Raw genomic sequence first — 7,937 nt, 5'->3', positions numbered from 1 at the left:
CTTCGTGGACATATAACGATTTTGATAGCTTGGAATGTGTTTTCCAAATTTGTGACCATTGTTGATCTGAAATTCGCATTTTCAGGTCTGTTTCCCATGCTTTCTGATAGCCATGATGCTTGTTGTATAATGGGGTTATTAGAATTTTATAGATTTTGGATATAAGTCCTTTCTTTTTTTGTTCACGGTAGAGAATACTTTCAAAATCTGTCAGTGGTGTGTTTAGGGCCATGTTGAAATTTGGTTCACTAAGCAGATGTTGTAGCTGAAAATATTCGAACCATTTAATTCTCATATTAAATTTGTTTTCAATAGCTTGAACCTGAATAAAACTTGGTCTTAAAGGTGACACTGGACTATTTTGGGCCGGGGGGCTCTGCAACTTACCTGGCTGCTTCTTGCTCTGACTGAGGGCTGCTGGGAGCATGGGGTGGGGCTTGTTGCATGTGCCCGCTCCTTGGGCTCTTTTCCAGGGGGGGGCTCTGCAACTTACCTGACTGCTTCTTGCTCTGACTGAGTGCTGCTGGGAGCAGGGGGTGGGGCTTGTTGCATGTGCCCGCTCCTTGGGCTCTTTACTGCCAGAGATCCGCTCCTGTGCGCTCCTGCAGGAAACGACCCCTGGGCTCCCCCGACTAAAGCTTCTAATCCAAGATCAGTCTGGAGACTTTGTGACCACCCTTCTCTGCTCTCCCTTCCCTCTTATAGGAAGTGCAAAATAGCACTGGTGGGTCAGGAAGGATCTTGTCTGCACTGAGCAGACGTCCAGCTGATTAATCTCATTTTTCTTGGATGGATTGCCGAAAGGAGTGGACCTTTGCACGTCTGCATTCATCTGTCTGCTCTCGGTGAACTTGTAGCTTTTGGCTTTCCCAGTTCCAGGCTGTGGCTCAGTGGCAGAACATCTGCTTGGCATGCAGGAGGTCCCAGGTTCAATCCCTGTCGCCTCCAGTTAAAAGGATCAGGTAAGGAGGTGATGTGAAAGACCCCGAAGAGCCCCTGCTTGTCTGAGTAGGCAGTTCTGGCCTTGAGGGGCCCATGGCCTGAGTCAGTGTAAGGCAGCATTCATATGCCCAGGGCTCTTTTTGCATAATAGGCCACACCCAACAACAGAAACTCATTAGCATATTGGGCCACGCCCCTGACAGCACAGCTCATTACCACATTAGGCTGCACCCCCATGTTATCAGAAGTGTGCTCATCCAGCCACACCCACCTTTTGCTTCTTATTCTGTTGACCTTGTTTGTTGTCAAAACCCAGGGCCTTTTTTTGTAGCAGGAACTCCTTTGCATGTTAGGCCACACACCCCTGATGTAGCCAATCCTAATGAGTTTCTGCTGTTGGGTGTGGCCTATTATGCTAATGAGTTCCTGCTAGGCGTGGCCAACTCGGGAGACAGCCGGAACTCTGTTCCTGTGCGTTCCTGCCCCAAAAGGAGCCCTGCATATGCCCATCCTTATTTCCAAGGACTCCAAATAGAAGAAGGGTCCGCTTTTTGCCTTCTCTGCAAACTTAGTGTTTATTTATTTATTTACTTATTTAATTCAATTTGTACCCGCCTTCCCCACCAAGGCAGGCTGAGGGCAGCCCCCACCCCATGTTGGCATTTTTCAATGCATCTTTTTGCGTTCCCCCCTGCCCCGGTTGCATTTCCCACACCTCATCTGCTTTGTTACGTAGTGAGTAAATCTTCAAGCTGGAGGAAAACATCCAGGAGGGGAGCATTTCAGCTCCTTTGAACGCTGTCCTATCCCCATGGGGCCATAGGTCCATCTGCAGACGTGTTTACGTATGAGAGAAATTAAATGTTTCAACAGACAGAGCTCTGTGTTAATTAAAGCAACAGTTCTGCTCTGAGTTCTGGCTTGATTTCCCTGCGAGGCAAATGAGCGTCCAGAGTTGGTTGAAGCAGGAGGATCAAAGCCAAATTTTCTTCCCTCTGAAACTTAATTTCTTGTTGCTGATGTGTCATTTTGACAGTTGTTTGGGTAGGTAATTCGTCGAGGAAGGCCTGCTAACTTCCCTAGCAAGGAAGGGTTTGGAAAGCTGCCTGTGAATCGGCTCTTTCGGTCACAATCAAAATGTGGTTACGCCGTTCAATTTTATGCATGTCATGGCATCAGAGCGGGGAACTCTGATGACTAGACCCAGGTACCTTGTCTCCGGATTGTTCCAGCTCAGGGGTCCCCAGCATGGTGCATGTGGGTGCGTGGTGTCCACCAAAAACTTCCCCGGTGCCTCCCAAGTCTTTCTAGAAAGTGGGTGGGGCTTTGGCCCAGCAAGGTTTCTGATTGGCTGTGCAGATTTTTAAAAAACATTGCTTTGGCAGGAGAGCCGCAGGACAAGGATCTTCACTGTGTAGATGAAGGTAGGCCAGAGTAGCCATTTTATGGTTGGCGCTTCCTCCCGCGGCAGCCATTTTGCGGCTGCACCCACGATGCTATGCCAGAATTCCAAAGGTGCCCGCTGGCCCCAAAAGTCTGGGGACCCCTGCTGTAGCTGTTCTTGAAAAGAAGAGGGAACTGTTGGCCTGCCGTTGGTAACACTGAGATGCTCTTTAGGCAGCTGGTCAGAGGATGGTTCTTGTCAGGGGTCGTTTCGTAGAAAAAGAGCTAGGAGAACTAATTAGCATAACTCATTAGCATATGCCACACCCCCTGACATCATAAGGCCCGGCGGTGGACCTGCAAGGCCAGCGGGAGTGCGAGGAAGCCCCGCCAAGGCCCTCCCTGGCCCCAGGCAGGCAGGGGTGGGGAGAGGCGGGGAGGAGGCAACTTACCCTCCCTCTTCTCCTGCCTCCTTCTGGCTGAATGAGGGCTGGAAGTGGGGTGGCCGGAAGCAGGGGCCGGGGCTTTGTCGTGTGTCCTGCCCCCCTGCACCTTACCCGGGGGAACTGCGATCCCCCCCGAAATGACCTCTGGTTCTTATCCGACTCCTGGCCGTTCTGCTTCTTCCTTCAATTATTTGCTATTCTTTCCAGTCCTGTCCCTCCCCGTTTTAAAGCCCCTTGGGGCACGGTCCTATCTGCAAGTTGTTCTATAAAGAACAACTTTATAGTTGCTCATTTATGGGCTGTGGCTCAGTGGAAATTCCTTTGCTTTACATGCACGTGGTCCCAAGGTTCAATCTCCACCATTTCTAGTTAAAAGGACCAGTTAGTAGGTGATGTGACAGACCTCTGCCCAAGACCCTGGGGAGACGCTGCCAGTCTGAGTTGTTGTTGTTGTTCAGTCGCACAGTCGAGTCTGACTCTTCGCGACCCCATGGACCAGGTCATGCCAGGCCTTCCGGTCTTCCGCCGTCCTCTGAAGTTTGCTCAACTTCATGTTCGTTGCATCGATGACACTGTCTGACCATCTCACCCTTTGCCGTCCCCAGTCTGAGTAGACAATACCAATCTTTATAGACCATGGTTCGAATTCAGTATAAGGCAGCTTCATGCATGTCCAGGTCTAAAGGTGTGATAAGAATAATCTCATGGTCCAGTGAATGCCACTTAGTGGTATAGTGCCTATATTCTTGGCACCAAAGAGAGATTTTGTTTATTCACGGAGGATCGCCGTTAAACCTGGAGGCAGGAACACAGCAAATTTTGCTTTCTTTCTGATGCACAGTTTAAAGGAACCCAGAAGTATGTTTGGAGTTAGTCTGTTAAACGACGTAATGCTTCCTTTCTCTACGTTTCTCACATCTGGGTAATGGCAGGACTCCGAAATATTCAGTGTAAGGTGGAGATATGGAGGACATGTTTGATTGAGGTCTATAAATGAAAATAGTTTCTTCTCCCCTTCCCTACAAGAACAAAAGTGCAGGCTTTTAAAACACCGAAATGGGGTGGTGGTGGCAAGCTCTCCGTTTTCCCTTTCGTCTTCCCAATTCTTTGGCCTCGGTCCAGGGAGTTCAGCAGAGTTGTCTCGAGCATCTGGAAACCATCAAGATAAACAATAGAGTGCTAGGAATTGGAACTCCCTGCCTCAGCTCTCGTGGGACTCCGCTCCAGAAAACATGAGAACACAAACCATTGGACACCATGTGGTCAATTACTTCAAACTAACAAATCTGTATGCCTTCCTATTTTCTGTTTGGCTTGGCACTGCACACGACCCTTTCACAATGAAACACAGCTGTTTCGAGCGGGGGGGGGGGAATCCAGCCATTCATTTTCTGCCTTTAACCTCTTGCGCACTCTCAGCGCTTCCCTCTCCTTGCCCCTTCAACAGGGCGGTGTCAAGCTCCTCCCATTTATTCACACCCCTGTTATGTTTCCAAATCCCCTTCCTCCCTCAGCATCCTCGAGAGGCATGGAATTGGCTAGATCGGCCCACAAGGTCTTCTGGTCTAGTCAATTCCAGTGGTAAGTTTAATTTGGGGTTTTTACTTTTCCATGGGCAGAGACTACCCAAGGCTGCCCTGACCTGGGTGGCACAGGTTAGCCCGGAAGCTAAGCAGGATCAATCTATTGGGATATCTGGTTAATGTAGCAGAGTCCGCCCAGTCATAGAAACGTCATATTGAGTGCAGTAAGTAGTGTGCATGCACACGAAAGTTCACATTCAGGTTGCAGTCGAAAGAAGAGACAGAAGCCTAGTCTAAAGAGTGCTTTCCCTATCATAGAATGTTAGAGTTGGAAAGGAACTTGCAGGTCATCTAGTCCAACCCCCTGCACTCTGCAGGAGCATAGCCGAAAGCCCTACAACAGACCCGAAAGATGGTCGTCCAGCCTCCGTTTGGAAACGTCCAGCGAAGGAGCATTCATCACCTCCTGAGGCAGACCGTTCCACTGCTCAACCACTCTTACAGTTAGGAAGTTTCTCCTGATATTTAGCCAGTAACTACTCCCTTGTAATTTCCACCCATTAGACCTAGTCTTGCAATCCGGAGCAAGAGAGAACAGATCCATCTTCTACATGACAGCACTTCAGATACCTGAAGACTGCAATCATGTCCCCTCTAAGCCTTCTCTTTCCCAGGCTAAACATACCCAACTCTTTCAGCCTTTCCTCCTAAGACTTGGATTCCAACCCTCTCACCATCCTGGTTGCCCTCTTCTGGACATGCTCGAGCTTGTCAGCATCCTTCCTAAAACGTGATGCCCCAAGCTGGACACAGGACTCCAGGGGAGGCCTGACCATGGCAGAACAGAGCGGAACGACCACCTCACGTAATCTGGACACAAGGCTTCTGTTAATGCATCCGTAGATTGTATCAAAAGTGGCCAGCTGATTTGGCATTTTGTGTATGGGAGTAGGAGGGCATTATATCTTCAGGAGAGGCCTGCAGAGACATGTGTCTCCATGGAAGGCCATGTGTAGAGCTTGAGAAGACAGAGGGAGAGAGGAGGGGTCAGAGAGCAGCTCCCAGGTTAAGACAAAGAGAGTCATCCCATTCACGGAGATAACACCAGAGGTTATTTTGGAGGGGAACACGGGGGAACGCGGTTCCCCCGGGCGAGGTGCAGGGGGCGGGGCACACGATGAAGCCCCGCCCCCTGCTTCTGGCCGCCTCACTTCCAGCCCTCATTCAGCCAGGAGGAGGCAGGAGAAGAGGGAGGGTAAGTTGCTTCCTCCCCGCCTCTCCCCACTCCTGCCTGCCTGGGGCCAGGGAGGGCCTTGGCGGGGCTTCCTCGCACTTCTGCCGGCCTTGCAGGTCCACCACCAGGCCCCTGATGTAAGGGGGTGTGGCATATGCTAATGAGTTACGCTAATGAGTTCCCCTAGCTCTTTTTCTACGAAATGACCCCTGGATAACACTCATACACACGGAGTGATATAGCGCCCCCCAGTGTCCAGGCATGCTGAGTCACTCGCTCCAACACAACCCTGGTTAGTACTTGGGTGAGAGACCGTACAGGAAGTCTAGGATTGCTCTGAAGGAGGAGGCAAGGGCAAACCGTCTCTGAATGTCTTTTGCCTTGAAAACCCTACGAAAGTGGTGGTGAACCTATGGCACGGGTGACAGAGGTGGCACTCAGAGCCGTCACTGTGGGCACGCGTGCCATTGCCCCAGCCAGGCCCAGACCGTCATTAAAGTGTGGAATTCTCTGCCAAAAAAATCAATGAAAGCATTTGGGATTGCTTTCCTTACTTTGTTTGGGTCATCTTAAGTTAATGTATGAGTTGTTTTTTCTAAAGTAAAACCTCAGTATTCAGGTTAAATTGCCATGTTGGCACTTTGCGATAAATAAGTGGGTTTTAGGTCACAGTTTGGGCACTCGGTCTCTAAAAGGTTCGCTATCACTGCCCTGTTCCAAGCCAACATGGGGACTAGTTACCAAGCTTTGGGATCGAAGCAAAACTGAGATAATATTTAAATATATCTGCTTGCCTCCATTCCGTGTTATCTTTTTATCATGCTGTTTAGGTTCGCCATGTTTTACGTGAAAAAAAATGCACTCATCCCAGGAATTCTACAGGCATTGAGCTGATAGGAGCATGGGATTGAATACATATACATGGCAACCAAATGCACCCAACATCTGTTTGTGGTAGCACTGGCCATGCTTCTGGGAGCTTGCTTTGGCTTTTTTTTGGTGGGGGGGGGGTTACAGACTGAAGTGCGAAAGCCCCTTAGACCAGAGACTGCGCAAGACACCTAAATGATGAATGGGGTGATGATACCTTGACAGTACTGACTCCGAGTCTCTGGAAAACCGCCCTCTGTTTGGAGCCTGGACGTGAAATTCAATCCCTTGAGTCGATACTCTCCCTCTTTCTCCACATCCACCCCCTTTAAAAAAAATAGAAAGTGTCTGCTTTGGGGGTGGTGGTGGAGAAAAACAGGCCAAAGGCATGGGGCAGCTTTTGGGGAAAAGAAAACCTCCAACAGGAATTCCTTTGGTTAGTATCAGGAATGTTTGGTCAGTGCCGTCTTTTTCTTCCTTGGTCGTCCTCCTCTGACATCCTGCCCTTCCAGTCATGTGATCCACGTCCTGTATTTTTGCAGTAAGAACCCTACTTGCATTCTTGGTCCTTGAGAAAAATATACAGCCAAAATTCTAGATTTTAGTATATGCACATGTACCCGATGCCCCGGGGTACAGTAGTCAAGATGCGGGTCCACGATCCTGCGTTACTCCTCGCAACCCTAGTCCCCTACTCTGGATTTCTCAAGCAAATGCAAAGCAGATTTTGCAACATGTTGTCCCAGAAAACCCAGGGAACCGAATCAGTACTGGAACTCCCTGTAAGTATCAGATTTCCCTGATTCTGGAGTATGTTGGCAGGCAGAGCAGATCAGGAGGAGGAGAAATGGACTGCGTTGGGATACTTGGTTAGTATAGCAGAGTTTGCCCAGTCATAGAAGGGTGATACTGAGTGCAGTAAATAAATCTCCCAAGGAGTATATTGCACACACAAAAAAGGTAAAAAACTTACCTTTATTTGAGTAGATTCAGATTGCAGTCGAAAGGAGAGAGAGAAGCCGAATCTAAAGAGTCCTTTCCCTCTCACAAATGGCCATCTTGTCCAGCATCAGGTGTGTGGCAGTATGAGGGCACTGTCTCTGCAGGAGAGACCTGCAGAGACATGTGTCTCTGTGGAAGGCCATGAGAAGAGAGGGAGAGGAGAAAGGGAGAGAGAGGAGTAAGAGGGCAGCTCCCGGGTTAAGACAAAGAGAGGCATCTCATTCAAGGAGATGAGACCTATACACGCTTAGAGTGCTGTAGCGTTCCCCAGTGTCCGGGCATGCTGAGTTGCTCGCCATCAGCAGATAGTCCAGAGGTCATTTCGGGGGGGATCGCAGTTCCCCCGGGTGAGGTACGGGAGCGGGGCACATGACAAAGCCCTGCCCCCTGCTTCCGGCCACCCCGCTTCCGGCCCTCATTCAGCCAGGAGGAGGCAGGAGAAGAGGGAGGGTAAGTTGCTTCCTCCCTGCCTTTCCCCACCCCTGCCTGCCTGGGGCCAGGGAGGGCCTTCGTGGGGCTTCCTTGCACTCCCGCCGG

This window comes from Gekko japonicus, unplaced genomic scaffold (genome assembly GCF_001447785.1).
Source record: "Gekko japonicus isolate JY-2015 unplaced genomic scaffold, Gekko_japonicus_V1.1 scaffold2710, whole genome shotgun sequence".
NCBI classification, from domain to species: domain Eukaryota; kingdom Metazoa; phylum Chordata; class Lepidosauria; order Squamata; family Gekkonidae; genus Gekko; species Gekko japonicus.
This window is presented reverse-complemented; position numbering follows the sequence as displayed.